Here is a 21,464-nt window from a genome sequence, read left to right as displayed (position 1 = left end):
GTATTTTTTCTACATCACTCTCTTTCCTTCAGTTCCCTAACTACAAGGCACTTCTTTCCCATCATTCTGTTTTGTCTCCAAGGACAGACTTTGAGGCTAGTGGTTTCTCTCTTGGAATGTCAGCTGGCAGAAAATTGCATTATCTCCTTCAGTTTCTACTTACGATATGTTTCTCCATCTATACTGAGTGTACACAATTTTCTGTTTCTGCCTCTATTCCTTCTTTTCCCTGTCTCTTTGCACAACTCAGACTCTCCAGTAGATCTGATGACCTTTTAATCATTGTGCAATCTGGTTGGTTGGGCATAGTGTTTGTGAGAGCAAGTGGCGGAGGGGAACAACTGCTGTTTGCCGAGTTCATGGCATGTCAAGCATGACTGAATCAGCAAAACAACCAGGTTCATTGTGGTCCAGATACTACTGAAAACACCTTACGAACAGTCATTCCCCTAACTATGCTCTTTGTCTCATCTCTTTGCTGCTTTGTTGCTGCTTAATGGATCAGTGACCTCTCTAGTCATCCTCACTGTGTTGAAGTACTACTGCCTTCTGGAAGTGTTGTGCTGTGAGACAACCTGAGGTATCTTTACCAGGCTGAGGTGCTCCAAAAGAAATTTTGGAAGTGATTGACACAAAGTTAACTTCCATCTTTCTTCAAAGTACAATTCATGCAGTCTGTCCAAGTGAGGTGTTCTTGGACCATCAAATATAACCAGAAGCATTTATTATTATCCATGATTTGATTTGTCTGTCTTAGTAATTTATCTATTAACAGATTAGTGTCATACCTGTGACATCTTGAACACCAGATCCCAAATTGTTGAGAGAGAGCAATCACATGCATGAGTAATGTACAGGATGCTCTTATATCTGCACTGATCTACATCCAGTTTTCAACTTCCTGACCTGATTTTGTAGTTTTTGATGCCACTGATGAGGACAGAATATGGACTCCTGACAGTAAAAACACACTTACGTATTGACTTTCATAAACTGGATTTATTGGAACTAAAAATAATGCATAAACTGCTGTGCACTTTAGTAGTCAAAAATACACACCTCTGAAGGAGTTTAAGATCTTCATGAAGAGCAGTGGGCAAACAGACTGATAACTGGGAAACACTATAACCTGCAAATTCACAATAGTTTTCAAACTATTTTATGCCTACTGGCAGCATTTTCTTGTATAAAAGGAAGGTTTCCGTTATTCCATGGCCCACAGAATGTTCTTTGCATTGTTCTGTTCATTGAATTCTTGCAACCACATCCACTGTTCCCTACATACACCTGCTACTCCAAGAAACACAAGTAACAAAGATAAAATATGTTACAAAAGTTTTGGCCAATGTGAACAGAGCATAGTGTTACACCAGACCTCTCCAAGCCCTTTACTAGAGTTTTATGTGTGTTCCCATTCCCAAACTACAGAAAGAAAGCCAGCAGAGTTGCAAACATTCCCACACATGCAAGCACAGGTTTTTTCCTATGTGTTATTTCTCTTGGAAAAGGGAAAAAAATAAAGGTTTTAGTATATTTTTATGAGACAAATAATGATATAAATAACATTTTCACTCTATCACTTGACCATAAACTGAGAATCAATTTTGCCTTTATTTTATCAATATTGTGTCACTGAAGAACTGTCATTTCTTTAATAGCTTTTTTTTTAAATGCAGGGTTGGTTTAGTTTTGTTTGAATTGAAGGGGAATGCAAAAAAAATTAATCAATTTAGTATACTGAACTGGGGGAGAAAAATGAAAAAAAGAAAAAAGGATAAAAAATTATTAAAGATATACTTCAAATTACAATTTCCCTGATTGTTAAGAAAGTTAATTTTAATTACTATAATTAAAATAATTTATATATTTATGCAAAAATTACTGAATTACATAGTAGTAGTATTTGGTGTCAAAAATAAAATAATGTCTGCATTTGCTTTCTAAGTTTTAGAATTTGTTTTTAAAAGACACCTCTAAACTTAAGGAGTTTCATACACAAATGTTACAAAAATGCAATTATTTTAAATATCTTCTTTAATACACATTACAAAATATGAAAAAACAAAATTTTATAGTAAAAAATATTTTTTTATTTCAGATTCATATTGAATTTTAAGAAAAATATTAATTTCATCTAAAGGCAGAAAATTATGCAGTAGGCAGTATTAAGAGATGTGGGACTTACATATTATGTTATATTAGTGACCTTTTTTACATTATTTTTCAAAAAAAAACAAGTACAGTCTTTGAAAGAATTTAAACAAATAGTATGGAAACCTATGATTAAAAATATCCCTATACTGTTTGAACTAATTTCTTTTCCCATGGCATGTTCTGTGACATGACTTTGAATCAGGTATTTATCACAATGAAAATTTCTGGATGGTTAAAAAGGAAAATTCTCAGTGTCATTATAATCCTGTCTCTGTTTAAGCACATTTCAAGTCTGAAAAAAAATGAATAGTGCTTTCAAATATAACTTAAAGCAAACTGGACATTCAGTGTCAGTCATTCACTGGATAGTCAAGGTATCAGTAGTGACAGATGGTTTGTGGGACAGATTCTTAGCTCATGTAGATTTATGAGAATGCATTACCATCAGCAGAGTGACATTGATTTATGTTGTCTGTAAAATATTATTTCTTCCTTTGCGGAGTCTTATTCTATTGCAAATGTATTGAGATGTCTGTTCATAACAACAGTAAATTAAGTAAAGGGAAACATGTTTGCATGTGTCTATTCTGTGACAATTATAATGTTTTCACTTCGCAGAAGTGCCCAGTAAATTATAAAAATGTTTCTCCTGAGCACAATAAAGAATAAATTTTACTAAGGGAGACATTACATTCTAGCAGCACACTGTGTATCAATTAAACCTCAAATGCCAACCTGTATGTAGCTGCTGAAATGAAGAATTAGTTATATGAAATGACAAGGTGAACAGAAGAGCCACTTTAATTCAGTATTAGTAGGATTTATACACTACCAAAAGTCTTTGCCTTCTTTATTTCAACTGAAGGTATTACCATAAGTTTAAAGATTGATCAGTACTTTCCCACAGTGCAACAAAATCTTTTTCTCTGGTTCTTGTCCTCTGAACAATGCAGCCTTTGTTTGCCAAAGTAGAAGATCCCAACATTTCTGAGCCTTTTAACCATTATTTGTGCTGGTGATTACATTTACAATTCATGCCATGTGAATTGTGATTGCTATTTATAAATAGCTGTGGGAGGAAAGAAAAAAAAATTGGGAAGGAAAGGTTAAAAAAAAAAAAAATTAATTCCTCCTGAAAGAGCCAAACTGTCCAGTTTTTACGCACATGAAATCTTTCCAAACATGTTGAGCATTTAGAGCTACTCTGTCTCGTATCTTTGTATATGAATATACCTGCTGTGAGAGATGAGCTGTGCAGAGGGTGATTCAGTTCCTGCAGTCCATTCTATCAGCTGGATCTGGAACAGGACACCCTGTTAGGATTTCCATATCAGGGAAAATACTTTTCCCATGTGTCTAGTGAATGAAGAATATTAACAGGGACCACCTAATCTTCAATGAACAGGAGTAACTTCTTTGTAACAACAAATCCCATTCTTTGTAAAAGACATTCTTGAAGACAACACAGAAGTAGATGATTAAAAAAGTGAATATTTTTTAATAAAAAGTTGTCTTATTTCCCCTTGACTTCTGTAGCCCTCATAAACTAATCTGAGAAGTATGAAGATAAACCAGTTATTTGTAACTCATGATCCTCAAAAGCAGGTACTTAGGGGAGACATAGCATTTTTTTTGGCAAAGTAGCATTTCATAGGCATGTTGAAGGCCATATGCCTCTAACCAGGTTCTATTCCACAGTCATCATTAACTTATTTTTGCTTGTGATTAATGGAAATTTCATTTGAATATTGCAACAGGACTACTGTACTCATGAGAAGGAAAAGAAAAATAAAATAGGAAGAACAAGCAGGACGAAGATTCTTTACAGACCCTTAGCTGAGATTGTCCCTTTTCATTTCCATTTTAAAACCCAGAATGTCTTCTATGAAAAGTAACAGTATTATCATACTGTTATGCTAAATAGAGGTGATGGTAAGGAAACAGCAAAACTAAGTTTATCAACTTCTTCTCTGCACAGTTTCAAGTGATCTGTGAGCCAAATTAGGATATCTGTGTTTCCTGAATTGTAACTAAGAGTTCTGCAGACATTCTAGAGGTACTTCAAGCTGAGAGACTCCTGGTAGGGACAGAGAGCTGTTGAGCTCTATCAGTCCTAAAGCCATGCCTCTGAAGAACAGTGAGGCTCCATCAATTAATCCATACAAAAATTATAGATATTTGTATCTGAGCCAGGAACATTAAATAAAATGTGAGACTTGCAACAGTACTTCTTGCTTTCTGCAGTAACAAAATAGACAGGCATATATATTAATCTAGTTTTGTCTTCTTCTGACAAAGACTGAAAGGGGAACACAAAATAACATCTCTTTCTTCTCAGAAAAACTCCCAACTGACAACAGCTCTGAAGGAGAGAGGCTGGCTTAAACCAAATCCACTGAGAGGGAAGGATTTCTTACATTTCTCTTGCATTTTACTGAAGCCCAGACCAAAGAAAGAAATATTAAAGGTTATGTTTCATTTTGCTACAGTGGCATTTCTTCACTTAGCAGAACATGAGTAAAGGCAGCCTATTGAGATTTGACACGACAACCAATGTCATCTTGTTGAGGTACAGCTTATAGAACAGAGATCCATTTATAGCACAGTACAAAAATTTTAATGCCTTTTAAAAGTAGAGCTTTTAAAAAATGCCTTTTTTTTGAAGGCATCCTTTTCCTTTTCTTCAAAGACAAATAGCTACCATACTTTATCCCTGCAACTACTGCAGCACTATGCCCTCCTTCCCAGCCCTGGTGTGGTTATTCTCTGGGAAGTCACAAACGAATATTAATATATAATTTCCTTTCAAGTTAATGGAACAACAAAGAAATCTCAGACCTCTGGCTTTTTAATAATGATTGTGGATTTCACAGAAGGTAAAATTAGCTGCAAGAAGGACTTTGGGTATTTTTACAAGATTACAAGTCACTTCTTCACAATCACAATGCTTTCATTATTATTAAGGCAATAATATAAAATTTAATTAAATAAATACTTAATTGATATAATTAAAGAAGCTTGACTTATACTGAGGAAGAGAATAGTTTTAAATGCTTTGATACTTCCAAAGTTTTCATTTTTTTATTCAGTCTATCATATAATAGTAAAAATACGGATCAACTTCTTCATTACTAATTGGGAATAATTCTTTTGTTTCTAGGTTATCTAATATCTGTAGTTCTAAACTTTGAGACATATCAAATAGTGAAGTTTAGCAAATTTCCTTCTTTCTCCTATCTTTGAAAGAGTAATTCACAAAGTCTCTTATGTTAAGGTCTCTTTGACCTTATTTGAGTATTTGCTTATGCCTCATTGGCTTTAATATGAAAGAAATGAGCATAAATCCCAGCATGTGCTTCTATACATTTCTGAATCATGGCCAAGATGGTAAAATAACTAAAGGTAAAATCTATTAATCCATGTACATAGTACTTTATTTGAGTCTCATATTGCAAGGACAATGTGTCCTTTACTCCATACAATTGAGGTCTGCCACATCCTTCCTGGTTAATTGATCGTCAGGGGATTAAATAGAAAATGATGTGAGTTAATAATGCCAAACATATACATAAGCAGAAAGGCTTCAAATTCCAATTGACTCTAAATGGTATGTAATTGAGGGTTTTATGCCTTAGAAAATATCCCCCATTGTAATATTTCAGCTTGCTAGCTCTAAGTGACTGTGGTTTCAGGTGATTAGGAAAGCTGAAGATGTGTTTTTTGAAGTGGAAAGGTATGGACAGTACTTATTCTGTTAAGTAGAAATAGAGCTATCTGCCATTATATTGTGGAAAAGAGAAGCAGCTAGGAGAAAAAATCAGATACAACCAGAATAGAGATTACTAGTTTTATGAAACATTGGACACCAAATCTTAGTTTGAAAAGCACGTAATGAAATTTAAAATTACCTGTTTCAAATAATTTAAAAATGGGACATTCCCATCACATTAGACAACTAAATATCTCAGTATAGAACTTCAGGTTATTACTAGCTGTTTCCTGCTGCAGCATCTATCTATACACTTTCTAAAAATATTCGTTTGTTAAAAATTATAAATCACATCTTCAAAAATATTATTGGTATCACTGCTTGCCAGAGTGCAAATTACATAAGAGATTTGAGTTAATGTCATTCATAAAATCCGTTGAATGACACACATGCTGTCTAGAAATCCTCATACTAACATAAATTCCCTGAACACCATATTTATTAACATACATATACTCAGTGGTTTCATGACCCTATGTTATATTGTAAATGTCCATCACTAAACTGCAGAAAGCTTTGACAACCTGGAAAACTAATAAAAAAGACCTGGAAACCCTCTTTAATGTCATGTTAGAACTTGAGAAATTAGAAAATTAAAGATATTAGGTACCCATAGTCCATCTTTGCAGTCAAGGAAAATGTCCCCATTTGCAGAATCATAGAAAATTTTGGTTTGGAAGAGGTGGTAAAGGTCATCTAGTTCCAACTCCCCTGTCATGACCAGGAACACTTTCCTCTTGAAGAGGTTCAATGCCACATCCAAACTGGCCCTGAATACTTCCATGGATGGGGTAACCACAGCTTCTCTCAAATGAAATTAAAAAACCACTAAAAGTGGAAGGTAAATAGCACAGCCAGGGAACAAAGCCAATAATTGAGCCATTTCTTCTTAACTCCTCACTTTGACTCTATACTCAGATAGTTTTTTTTCTTAGGTTTTTCATTGCAAGTAAAATATTAAATACTTTTTTCTTTATTTAAGAAGATGTTTTCTCACTTACAGGTGATCTGAGCATCAAGAGCAGCAGCAGTTGCTAAACAAACTTTTTTTCATGAACAACAGAGTAAACAGCCCCATAAAATCCACATGAGCTGTCAGTGCATGACTTTATGGTTACCTTGGGGCTGCAGCAATTAAAATATGATATTTACTTAAAAAGAAAAATGTCAGGCTCTTTCAATTCTCAGAACTATGAGTTGGTTTTGTGTTTTAACTACTCCTTTTTGCTATGCAGCCATCTGTAAGCTGAATATCATTAAATTGAATATAATAGGAAAATTGTATTATTCAGTTCATTGGGTAGGTTGTCTAAAGACTCCATCAAGTTGGTGAGGATATCTTTAGAGAACCTGGATATACAAGTCAAAATTTATAATCAACATGCTTAGAAAGGGATCTTATTCAAAGACCTTATTCTTTTTGAATACTTGTTTTTTACTTTGCATTCATTTCTTATAAAATCTTCAGGTGTTGAAAAATCTGGACCAGCAATATGGAGGGAAATGGTGTCTGCTGGTGTCTTCTTTCTGTTGTACTTCCTTTCACTTTCCAAAAATGAAAGCTCTGAATGATGACTGGAAGATGTTTGGTAGAAAATAAAGTACAAAACAATAGGAGACTTTTGTTAATATTTAGCTAATTAATATTTGCCTCATCTTGCCCTGAAAGCAAGGCATTTAAAGACACATGAAAATAACAGAAGTACTACATGTCCTCCTTCTTTCTACAAGTTTACTCTATAGTGCTGTGAAATTTGTTGAAGAAATAGACTTGAGGTTACACCTGCATAATTCCAGATCATGGCATTAACAAAAACTGGATTTATTGATTAATTAATAACAAAATGTTTGTAATATATCAGTGCAAATTTAAGGCATAAATGATACACTGTGACATTGAAGACTGAGATATTGATGCCTGAATGACAGTCTTTGATAACCTCTGTGTGCTGGCCTCTTTGCATACAGAGCTTTCTAACTCTAAGATTTACCTCTGCATGTTTATGCACTTCCAGGCAAAATCACAATGAGACTCTCAGCCACCAGGTGAAATCTACAAAGCTGTAAAATGAGTCAGGTAAAGCAAGGACTGAACCTGGTCTCTGAGGTGACCATTGCACTGTATGGGGATACCAGTTAAGCTAAGGTCTCCCATGTCTTCATAGAAAGATATGTTACTGAAACGACATGTTTCCATTAAAAAGCTTTTGCCTGATAAACCATGCCTGTCTTTACTTTTTGCTACTAACGAACAAAGATGAGCAGAAAAAAAACTCATGGTAGAAGTGAATGAAATGTCTTGTTCTACTCATTCTAATTAGAAAACCACAAAATTTTTCAAACAGAGTTCATATTTCTTTTTTAAGAAATAAATATATTTTATGAGTTATTTTGTCTTTTTTAATTGCTTAATGAAAGAAATAATCACAATGAAATAATCAAGAAAAATCTTGTTTGTCTGTTACCTACATCCTATTTATATCTTCTCTCCTAGTTAATAGCATGTAAGGTTCCTTCCATATTATTATTTTGCCTTCCCGTGAGGCAATGAATTTTTTTTTTTTTTCCACACAAAATAGCGGTCACTGCTTTGTAGCCTGAAGACACATAGAAGAGGAATGATTTCAGTCTGCTCCATGGGGAAACATCTGGAAAAGTTATCATGTGTGATGAGTCCATAAGCTGAACTTAATATGTAGCGCTTTTTTATTATTTTTTTTTCCTGAAAAAGAGAAAACAGCTATCGATTGCTCTGGTTTCTGGGACTAAAAAGTCAATTCTGTTCAAAAGAAAAAGTATGGGAGGAGCCAGTGCAGAGCTACATTTCTTGTGAAGTTGGCTTCAGGTCTTTGAAACTGTTCTGGGATTATTGTAGATCTAGGACAGTACAACATGTGTAGAAAGCAGATTCATATCTAATATGGGAAAGAAAGTACATCAAACTTGCATAGCAGTAAAAGATTTCATCACAGAATTTTTTCAGAGCGGTCAATTTTACATAGTATTTCCATGTAAGTAATTTGGGATAATTCAACCCTCAGTGTACCCTGTAGTATACACTGCCTGTGATACAAAAGCAATTTATATTACGAGGTTTTGTGAATTTTTTTTTTTTAATTTCCCTTCCTTTCTATTTTCCTTTTGAAATATCACAAGTAAGTGCTCTCCACTTCTCTTATTTTTTTTTTTTTTCATTAATTAGCTGGCTGATGGACTACAGCCAGTTTCACAGCTCGCTGAGCAGCCTAATATTAATATCATGTAGTTTGTCACTTTACCCAAATGCTATAGAGCTTCTATTGTATATAATAAGCAACTCAGTAATGAGGAAAAGCCTCTATGACTTTTTGCCAGTGGGTTTTTCAGGGAGAGAAGGGACTGGATTTAAAATGTTTTATGTCTGCTAAGGGTAGAAGAACTGAAAAAAAAAGGTGGACTGGAGAGTCCTGTATGTGAGAGCACTCTTGCAATGAAGCAAATTGAATCAAACAGCTAGATGAGAAACATTTTTGGCTTACATGACCAGAAAAATATTGATAAAAATACAAAGAAAGAATTTTTATGAGGCAGATTTCTGGGGAAAATTCAAATAAATCAAGCATGATGGGGATGGACTGAACCATATATCATATGGGCAGAGACAAAGGGAGTTCTGTTTCTTTAGATGGAAGAACAAAAGACTGAAGAGGTGGACCTAATTACAGTTTTAAAGTATTTAATGGAAGATTACAGAAAAAAACTTAAGCCAGACTATTTGCAGGTACTCAGTGAAGGGATTAGAGGGTTTGGGCAGAAGTTTTGGTGAGGCAAATTCTGATTGCATGGAAAAAAAAAAAAAGAAAAAAAAAAAGTTGCAAGAGCTTCCTGGACAGGCTTTGGGGCCTTTGTCTTTAGAAATAATCAAAATTCAAGTGGAAAGAGTCCTGAGGAAGCCATAACTTTGAAGATAGCCTTCCTTTGAACAGAAAGTCACCTACTTTGTGGATGATCTCCAAAGCTCTCTTCTCTAATAAAATATCCTATGATTCTATAAGATAAGACAGGTGTAGTTCTGTGGATTTGGCTTTTTTCTTTTGATTTCTTTGTTCCTTAACTTAAAAATAGCCAATCACACCTAGTCTGAGAGAATAATGATTTGAAAATTGAGAAAAGCATGTATCAAATTTCCCCCTAGCTTACTAATTTGGATGAGGTTACTACTTGCATTTGCGCTTTGTGTGAACTTCCTGAACTTGTTGAAAGGGCACCTGGTGAGCAGCTTGTGTCTGAGCAGCTACGACTGAGCCCACAGAGACCATCTATATTTCCTGACTGAAGTTTAATGAAACAATACTTTGCCACTGAAAGGACCATTAGGTTTGAATGGCTCTGCTCAGGATATGGAGTTGCTGGAGCTGTAGTATGGAAATTCCCCCATGGAAAAGCAAAAGTGGGAACAGACTCCATTTTCTGTTTGGAAAGCTCAAAAGACCATGATACAATAGTCAGTGGAGACACCTAGAAGAATTGTCTGGTGTAAAGCACAAAGCACAAAGAGCTGAAACCAGTGCTCATATGGGTGATGAGAACACTGAGACTGTAATCACCAGTTTTTCCCCAGTCTGTAACTTCTTTCAGGAATAAAGTGTAATTTTGTGTTTCTTTATTTCACAGTCAATTTCTTCAGAATGGTCTTGTCTGAAGGGAACACGTTAAGCCACTGGAACTTTGGAAATGTTACACTTCTTGACAGTCCACTGCTCTAAAAGATGTAGATGCATTCCACACACACACACACAAACTGACAGACATAGACACACATCTGATAGATATATATAATGTATGTGTGTGTATATATATATAAAATATATATACATGCATACTAAGTATGCATATATGCATCTTTATAATATTCTATGCTGAAAAAACTGATGTGTAAGAGCACTCCTCAGTACATTATTAACCACAGATGTCACAGAAGCACATGGTCCCACCCTTTGACAGACTAATTGCAGGATAAATTTAATTCAGAAAACATGGATAGACCAAGACATACTTCCCAGATAATTAACAGAGCTCTCAGCTGCTATAATTTATTATTATTAGAACCAAGAATGTCCATAGTGAATAACAAGGCAGTGAAACTATTTATCAGTAATAAACCAATATACTGATCAGCTAACGTTTTGTTGAATTGTTTCTGCATTTGTGGATAGACAGAGCACACTAATGAAACTTTCTACAATTCACCTTCTATTTTGCCTTTTTTTTTTTTTCTGAAGTTTGGTCAGTGTAATTCTTCAATTATTGCTACATTTTACTCTCAAATCAGAAGTTTCAAGATCACAGCTATGGCATATACATTCATATGTAAACCCTATGAAGCAGACTTCCACAGCTAGAACCTTCTGTTCATCTACAGAGAAGAAAAGGATCATTCTTCATCACCCTGAAGGATATACACAAAAGAGATATCAAGATTTCAATAAAAAAGGAAGTTTCTGTGACCCAAGTGCATTGTTGAATATTAGAATTAGTAAGGACTTAGTGTCTTGTGGATCAAGAAAATATTGAAATGAGCAATTTCATTCACATGATGAGAATTCAGAAACTACTTGAAGGGACTATTTGAAGTGCCATTGTTACACCTTACACGGGGCTATGATTATTGTTCACCTGGAGTGCCCCCCACATGTGCATTTCTATTCTTTTAAACAAGGGAAATTGATGTGGAACAGTATGCCCAGATTGCAGCACAACCTTAAATTCTTTTGCTGCTCAGCATAGCGGTTAGGTTGGAACATATTCCTCATACAGAAGGTATAAACCTGGGATTTTTTGGTCCCAGACATATTGCAGCAATGAACTTACCTAAGAACTTGCTTCTTCATGATAGTGAATTTAAATTTTTAATGATGGATGGAATGTCCCTTACCCTAACACTTTCCAGCAAAAGAATATTCTGAAGACTATCACCACTACTAAGAGTAGTCTAGCTGTGGTAAACAGAAGGGGAAGAAACTCTTTCCTCATAGAGCAATATACACCTGCCAGTCTGGCCCTGAACTACCATGCCGTCTTTTTCAGCTGCACCCTGATGTGTGTATCATAAATCTTTTGGTCATACACGAACACAAAGTGAAACAGTGCTCCTCTTCTATACTAAATATGATGATACTATATCAGCTTATCTATTGATATGGTCCCTACACTGTTGACTCTGAGAGACTGAATGTTAAAGAGTGAATATTGCATTTAAAATAGTCTTTCAGTATCTTTTAACTCATGATATTTTTCTTGAGACCTCTCTTCCTTACTCCCAGCATTTGGTGTATTTTTCTTATTGCCATTATATTGGTTTTTCTCTACTCAGGATTATATTTATTGAGTATATAGGATATATTTTCTTTAGGGTTTGGTGGTATCAATGTAAAAACATAAGTCTCCCAGAGATCATAAAATGGCACAGAAGTGAACTACAGCTGTTTCTGACTTCATTTAAAAAAGCCAAGCAAAGTGTGAAAAGGACAGGAAGATTATGCTGGACTTATTCAGCTCTAAAGTTTCATTCCAGGATCCTTCATCTGGAGAGTTCATGCAATGACTCGGCAGGAGTGGACCTGTTCAGATTAGTGATATAATAAAGTAAGCAGTGAAACTTAACTGGAGAAGCTCTCTCACCAGGATGATTTTATGACACCCTATTAGGCAGTGCAAGATGGTGTAGATCTCATATCACAGTTTCTAACTCAGTGTATGATGTCCTTAACTCAGGTAGAAAAGCATCTCTTTTGATTTAAAAGAGTTTAGATGCATGAAGCAATACCTATAAAGTAAGCTGAGACTAAAGAAGGAAACAATCTATTACTAGGGACCTCACTTACTTGTGAGAAGTAGTAGAGAAAGTAATAAAAAATGCCTTCACTGTGTACTCACAGAGATAGGCTTTGAGTAGCAGAAGCAGAAATAAGTTTAAAGTATGACTGCACACGTACAGAAGAGTGTGTCTGAGCTGCCTGAAATGCAATTTGCCTGTCAGCCTCTCTGGAGTACTGGCACCAAAGCAGGCTTCAAGTCAACCCTCAGCTCTGAAGTCTGAAGCAGGAAACAGATGTGCAGCCATCAGTGAGGAGTCCAGTGGAGGAGCAGAGAAATGAACATCACCTCTCTAAGTTCTTTTAGGCTGAAGCTGAAATTAAAAAGAGGAAGAGGACCTCTGGCTCACTTTTTGAGAAGAGCTGACCTTGTGCCCAAAGAAGGGTCCAGGGCCTTCTGAGGAACAGCTGAGGAACAGCTCCTTCCACTCTCCCTTCTTTTTGCTTTTAGGTTCAGCAAAAACCTGACTCAATGGTATAAACCATTCAGCAAGAGACATGTAAGAATTACAGGAAATCCACTTCAACAGCACTACTGGCTATGGCTTGAAATGTCTATTCTCATAGTCACAGCATCCCAAGGAAGCACAAATGAAATGCATCTATCTCAATTTTTTTCATTGGTGGCTCCAGTGTCATTTATTTTCAGGGTAGATACCATTTCCACCACATACCTTACCCAGGCAGAGAAAACAAAGACTACTTAGCCATGTGATGTTAGAATTGCAATTAATAAAACAGCTGATTTGTCTCTGATGTGAATGTTCTTAGGAAAGAAATTCTAATCAAGAAGCACCATATGGACAACAGAGATTTGAATCAAACAGAAAAGAGAGAGTTACTAACAAGAAGTGATGAATGTAAATTATTGTTATTCTGGAAAGCAGAGAGAAATTTGCTCCTGTGTCTAAAGATGTTGAAGCTGGGGAACCTTCAGCACAAAAAAATTAATTGCTAACAAAGAATAGCAAATCTCTCATTTCTCTAAACCTTTGCAAACACAGGCCAAAAGCAGTAACATTTCTACCTTTTGCATCTCAGGGGAGTTCTAATTTTTGCTTTAAAAGAGCTTATTATTTGGTTTAGAGTGTATTACAAAACTCTAGACATTGAAAATTTAGTGGTAGAATCAGCAGCAAAGAAAAAATTATCTTGTTGCATAATATTAATAAACAAAAATGCACTTTAGTTATGTTACAGGAGTTTATGCCTTAGGGCAGCTGCCAATCAAGTCATGTTTTATGTTTCAGCACCTTGCTACTAAAAACAATCAAGGTTACCATGGAAACTGAAATTTTATCACATGCTACTTTTCCAGACCTTCAGCTCCAGAACATGCTATTAAATAAATATTTCTGAGCAAGATGTACTTAGGCAATTTTTAATATTTTAAAGGTGAATATTTTTAACTCACAGTCCAACTGTGCCCATTAAGCGTATTTTTATTTTGCTTTCAACAATATACAATAAAGGCTATATTAATGAACATGTAAGACCTTATTCACACCCCAAATCTTCAACTGTACAAAATAAAATGGAAAGAAAAGCTTCCCCTTTATATTCAGGATAAAAACATAATTATTTTAGTTCACAATATGTAAAATTATTACATTTTAAATATACTTTTACTTTCTCTTTTATTTAGCTCACCTGCAATTAGGTAGATAATAGCTTAAATTATTATTTCGTTTATGATTATATTTTTTAGAAGAATGCTAAGTGTTGTATTAAAATTCATTATTACTATACATTTAGTTTATATTCATGATTATCCTCTTTTCAAGCTTATAAAGTAAAAAGATTTTCCCCTTGGTTTCTTTTTTGGGAAGATAATTTCTGATCCTGATAATAATACTGTGTAATTGCAAATATATGAAGTGTAGTTACAACTTGATTATTTCAGGTATATAAAGTGTACATAAAGGTATATAAAGCTCATAATGTCAGTTACAGTTATTTGGCAGAATGAGTAACCTAGACGAAATCTAAAGTGCTATTGAAACAGGGATGATAACACTTAGGAAGTAGATACCTAGACAAAATAAATTTATAACTGTCCTACAAAGGTAGTAACAAGATTTCTCCTCGTCAGCTGACTCTCATATTTAGTTGTGAGAGTATGTAAGGGTCAGCCTATGAAGTGATAGAAGAAATCAATTTTAAACAGGTTTTAAATCTGGACACGGTATTTGATTTGGAATAGACTCCTTATGCTTATGAAAAGAATTGAACATAGTGATATTTTTATTTTAGAACCAATGCTAATTTTTTGAAAGAGTGAGCAGGAGCTTTCATGAACTTATCTCTCAGATTCTTCCAACCACAAGAAATAAAAGTAACAAAAATACAATTATTAAACACATGGGCTGGACATATAGATGTGAGGTACGAAAGGAAAGAATATTTCAAGAAACACTAGCAAAATAAATATTTTAATAGTGAATTCTGGTGAAATTTTACATTTCTATAATTTTAAAATTTGCAGACATCCTGACACTTTTCTCTAATGGAGCTTACACTCTTACTCTCCAGCCTACTGTATATAACAATTTGTCCCACAGGAGAGCATAGTCTTCACATATTTCAATGGGAATTAGATTTATTTCAATTACAGTTCTATTTGTATTATTAGCAATACTTATTTATTGGATGCCAGTATTAAAGAGCATGGAGTAAAAATTGCATAACATTAGTGATTCTATTTGAAACCAATGTATTATGTGCTTGCCTTTATTTGTATACACCAAAATTGTGGTGACTGTGTAGTGATAAATGGCAATAAACTATAAACTTAAATTAAAACCTGTAGTGTTGTGAGTGAATGATCCTTTTACATAGCAGAGAAATGCTGAGATGGACTAAAAAGTCTGCCTTGCTCATTTCAAAGGTGCTACTCCACTTAATATGAAGAGGAAACCACACTGAATCATGCCCTTCTTTTGTTTTAGAGTCATGATTTTTGGATAAAAATGAGATGAAGCAGGTTCAAACCAGTCCCTCATTTCTATATTGTAATTTACAAGGCAGACAGGGCCTATATAATTTGGGGAAAACAGGGGTTTTTTTTTAGCTTAGATGTACTTAAACTGGATCATTCTGTCATTTTCTATGACGCTGAACCCTCATGTTTCTGACCATGAGTTGCCTCTGTTATCAGGCCTAAAGAAGACAGAAGCCTCCATAGGCTTGTTATTCCATACATTCTTTATGGAAAGCCCAAGTGTGATACTGACTTTGCCCATTCCCCCTTGCTTGGGAGGCCCACAGCTTTGCAAACAGGTAGTTCTAACAAAAGCCAACACAAATACTTTTCATGGTACCCTAAATGCTAAATTATTTTTATAATTTAGGCTGTTCAGCTTCTGACAGTTTCTCATTTACTGCGCAGAGTGGGATCTGGTCCCTAACAACAGATGGATACCCTACCTGATGCTTTCTTCTCAAATTGCAGCATGTCCTGAGCAGTGCATTGCAATCAGTCAGGAAGACTTAGATGAAGTGTTTTCTTTTCCAAAGCACCATCTTACTCTCTCTCTCTCTCTCTCATACCTTCACTCCACTCTCATTCAATATACTTCTCCTCTATCTTAATGCTGTGCAGGTTTTTTTTTATGAACATTGCCCAGATACTGTTTAAATGGATTCAGCAAGCTGTTGTTTTCATGGGATTACCTTTGTTCCCTTTGCTGACACCTTTTCTACATGAACAGCAGACTGCATTGCTGCTGCCACAGCTTGAGACTGAGAAACAATTTTACACTGAGGATTTGCTTCTTTTTCTCTCCAGCCTGCTTGACAGTGATGCATGAGGAGGTTACTGTGAGCAGTGTTGGCCTCCTCCCTCTCCCCACTGACACAGCCATTGCTAGCTGTGTCACAGCTTATAGAAGATCACACCACAGCTGAGGATTTTGCCTTGGTGACTGCTGTTTCTCTCTGATACTCTGCTCTAAGTGGAATCATTGAACCTTATTTTCCTATGGTAACATCAAGCCTTTCTTTCAATTTTCTGGCAAATAACTATTCCATCTTCTGCTTGGATGGGTACGTACATGAGGTCTAAATAAAGAGAAATGGAGGAAAGGCAGAAACACAAACATCTTACACTGACAACTGGAGAACAGCCTGTTCTTCAGATATCTTGTCTATCTTATGACAAGCAATATTCTGCTCTAAGTTCTTGCTAAGCGGGAAATAGGTTTTTTGTCTGCTGGAAACAGAAATCATGAAGTTTTTTTTGGGAGTAAGGGCAAAGATCTCTGAGGTTACAAATATTCATTTAAAGGTATTGCTGACCCAGGAGAGGACTGCCAAAGAAATTAAGTTAATAAAATCAGGGGGAAGAAAATGAGCTTACCAAATGTGGGAGTGGGAAAATGCCTGCTCTTGCTGGCTCTGCCTCATGTCTCCTCTCTGACACTGGGCAGGTCACCCACTGAGACATCAACTACAATGGTGGCAATGAATATTTTACCACATGGGAAAAAATTTGGAGCAGTAAGTGTAGAAAAATACATTGTATCTATAATTCATGATAGAAAATTTTGTATAAAAATTCTTTGCAATGTAGAAGTTGATTTCAAATTAACATTTGAACATCTTAATTTAGAGACAAAATTATGCATACCAGAGAAACTTACCTGTATATTTTTAATAAAACAGAAATCCAGAAAGCCTCGTTTTCATCACAAAATCTTGTCTAATCAATAAAAAAGGTTTAAAAAATATTTTAGTTCAAATAAATGTCTTCTTTTATTACATACTTTTGGACCAGATCTCATGATTTTTCTCTCCCTGCCCTCATTTTTTATCCATTTCTCCTTTATTTTTGATCTCTAGGCTCAAGGCCTTCTAAACTACTACTGGATGCTGAAGAAGGCTTCCCATCTTTCACAAGTGAGTAAGAAAAAGAATGGATAATGAACATGAAGGTGACATTTTTATAGAGAAAGAGATGAGAGAGCATTTACTGTCTTCAGCACATGGGAATTTTTCTTTGATTTGTAGTTCCCCACAGGTCTTTGTATACCATATCTGAGCATATCAAGTGAGATATGCTTAATTTCATATAGAAAAGCTACATTATAATTAAGAAGATTCCGTGCAAAAATGATGGTGCAAGGTGATAGATGAGTAACAACTAAGTTTAGGTATCTAACTCCCTTTAACCCCCTTAAAATCTCGTTGTGAGTTAAATACACATTTAGGTTTAGGGAGACAGATATCACTATTTTGCCTTTACTGCTTGCTTATCCTTTGACCCTTAATAATGGACTTGATGGACAAAACAGAGTAAAATAAATAAATAAATAAAAAGTTATTCTATATTTAAATATATCCAGGACCAAAATAAAATACCAGCTGGTATTTTAATTGTCAAAGCAATACCTTTTTTTTTTTTCTCCAAGCATGTGCTGCATCAGCAAACAGAACTGCAGTTCTACAGTTTAGCTGAAAGTAAATCCCAAATAATTTCTTTATTCTGGAGACATGAATATTAATATCACTATATAAACCAAAACACAGCAATAAGAAGCAGAATCTAGATTAGACCCCAATCTCTGCTAGCCTTTGGATAGCATACTTAGTCCAATGCACTCAGTCAAATATTTGACTTTTAACTCATTTATTTCTAAATAAAAGGTGAGCTAAAACCTCCGTGTTTCAAAGAGATTGGATTTTCTTATTGTAATTATGGGTGAGAGAGCACTGACCCAAAGCTAGCAGCTTTGGCAAACACTAAATGTATATCAGAAGCTTTAAGGGATTAGCAATCCACAGACAAAATATTTCTCAAAACATATGAAACATTGGCTGAGGAACTGTGCAAGGAATCATTTGGAAATATTTCCTACTGGAAAAGAAAAAATCCACACGTGGAAGTATTGCCTTAAATAAGAACAAACAGTTCATGTGGTAGAGAAATCTGAGACAATCTTTACTCAGAACATCTGTACCCAATGCCCCATAAAACACAGGCTAAAATATCACAAAATCTCTTTTGCTTTCTCCTTCTCTTTAAAACAAATAAGCAAACAGACCCATCTGCTGCCTTTTGTTGATGTTGAAGAACACTTAAGGCAGCTGAGAGTGGAATATTGGCTTTCATTATTGGGTAGAATTCTATCCACGTATTTACTGTATAGTTAAAATTAAACCCAAGAATGCAAAAGTACTCCTAGCCAGCCTGAATTTCATCTACATAAGAGGGTGTAAAAGTGGTACTTGAAAGAGCAGTACTCTAGGGGGGGTGAAACTGGAAAGTTATCCACGAATATAAGTGAATAGGTTTACTGTACCAATCAAGCATGCTGGCAGCAAGGACCACCTGCCAGAATAATCTTTCTCTCTGAGACTCTCTTAAGGAACTAAATCACCTGCTTAAAGTTTTATTTAAGTGAAATGGTGCAGAAAAGCAAACACAGTGTAACTTGTCAGCAGGTCCTCAAGGGAAGGGCTATTTGTTGCTTGCCCAACTCACCAGACTACGAGCACTACCTTTTCACCTAGTCTGAATGAAATTAGTGTTCCCTAGTAATTCTTCCCTCCTACACATATGCACACAGAGTGGCTTATAAGGCAAGTCAAAAGAATTATGATTTTGGTCAAAGATGCATTTGTTATGGGAAAACAGGCATGGCTGTGACAGCTACCCATGCACCTAAGGTACCTCCAGCCTTTAAAGTAAGTGAAGCACAAGTAGTCACATATTTTTGTAATTTCATTTGGTGGTGTCCTGAATGAACTTTAAACTACACATCATTTTAAGATTACTGTACTTATTATTGTTTATATTTTTAGTATTTGTGTACTCCTTGTGTCAGTTTCACTCATCCAGATACCCATTTATACTATAAAACAGTTTCAGTATTGAAAAGTCAAGCAGGATATTGTTAAAAGTATAATCAGTTTCATTTTCTAGGTAGAAAATTGTAGATGGAAACTTCAGTGCCTCACTTCAATCAACATAAGAAGTTGTAACCCTGCTAGGACATACTTATTTTTCGTTCTATTCTAACACCATACAGAAAGATTTCTCTTGTCCACATTATGACTGTTTTAGGAAAATAGCTGACTTTAGGCAATAATCTGAGACAGCAAAAAAAGTCAGCAGTTCCTCAGAAATTATTTAAAAAAGTGACTGTTCTCTTTTTATTCTGGTATTTGTATTCACAGTATAAAATATTTTGAGTGCAGAATCCCTGTACTGTAATGTGACTTAAAGTTTCACAATCCTTATTCCATGTTCTCAGACTGAAAATTTTTTGTACCACTTGGCACCTACATTAAAAGCTTACTGAAGAAAGGCTTCAAGCAGTGCATTATGTCTTGTACAGCCTTACTTACAACTACTCACTTAGTTCTGAGCACCAGATTTTGTCATTTTCATTCACAGTAAATTTTCCCTTTACTATATGAATTGCTCCATTGGTTTTACAGGCTTTGAGGTAAAAGATTGAAAGTAATAGAATTAAATTCAGTATCTTCTGTGCTGCACTAATTCCAGGAATGATGAAGATACCATTTTTCTCCCTCTATCATTTCCTGCCTGCATGAAAGCAGAGAGTCATAAGAGGAAAAAAAAGCTATTTTTACCCACCTCTCCCCCCCTGCCGCCCCCAAATTTATTTATGGATATGGTGACATTTGAGGTATGTATAGATCTTGATTGATTTTTACCTGTATATTTGGACCCCATGTTTGAGAGCATTAATTAGTCAGGAAAGGAAGGACTTGAAGTTAAGGTAAGTCTTTTTCCTAAAATATGTTGCCTTCTATGTCACAGAGGTAGGTAGAATTTAAGATGCTTATTTTTTAATGAGATCTTTAAAAAGCCATCACTGTTTTCTTTGCACTTTTTTCCCACTTAATTTTCCCTCAAAATGTAGCAAAACAAATAAGCAACTTCCATTAAAATTGCATTTACTGACGGAAATGAATGCAACATTGTGCTGTAACATGTTATTTACAAAGATCTCTGGGTGGCCACAGCAGAACTGCACTGTAACAACCAATTAAAACTAAATCCTGTGTAACATCTTAAAAAAAAAATAGAAAAGAGAAGAGGAAAAAAAAAAAAGAAAACTAGGTCAGATATTTAGATATAACAAGGCTTTTAGCATTGTAAGGCTATATTGTTTATCTAAAAATAATTGTACACTGTCAAACACAGCCTCTGTATGCACATAAAAGTCTACTTGTGTTTTTAAGTTCCCATTTTTAAAATGTAGCTTCCTTAATTTGTTGATAGCTTGAAGTTTATAATTCATGACAGAAAGGCAGACCTTTTCCTAAAATAAAGAAAACTACGTGCAGGATAACCAGGTATGTGATTATGTATTATATTATAATACTATGCTTTATATCATGCTGGAGACAAAAAAATAAAATTATTCCTCTGGCCTTGACTAAAACTGCACAGTACTGGCTCTTTAATGACTAAGGAGTTATTCAGTGAGTTGGGATAGTTTGTACACAATAATCTCCAGAAAGCAAATGGCAATATTCCTTGTTTTCCAAAAGTGCCCAGCACCTTTTCAAAAAAATTTTGTTGTCATTAATGACAACCAAGCCTCTTTTTATTTTGGTGAGCAAGTGCTGTGGTGTTTCAACGGCCAGTGAATGAAAAGTACATCAAAAATATAAGAAATTATTTTCTGAAGTGGAAATTATCCAGAATTTCTGGC

The sequence above is a fragment of the Zosterops lateralis genome (genome assembly GCF_965231275.1).
Source record: "Zosterops lateralis genome assembly, chromosome: 1".
In the NCBI taxonomy this organism is placed as follows: domain Eukaryota; kingdom Metazoa; phylum Chordata; class Aves; order Passeriformes; family Zosteropidae; genus Zosterops; species Zosterops lateralis.
Note: the sequence above shows the minus strand (reverse complement) of the source record.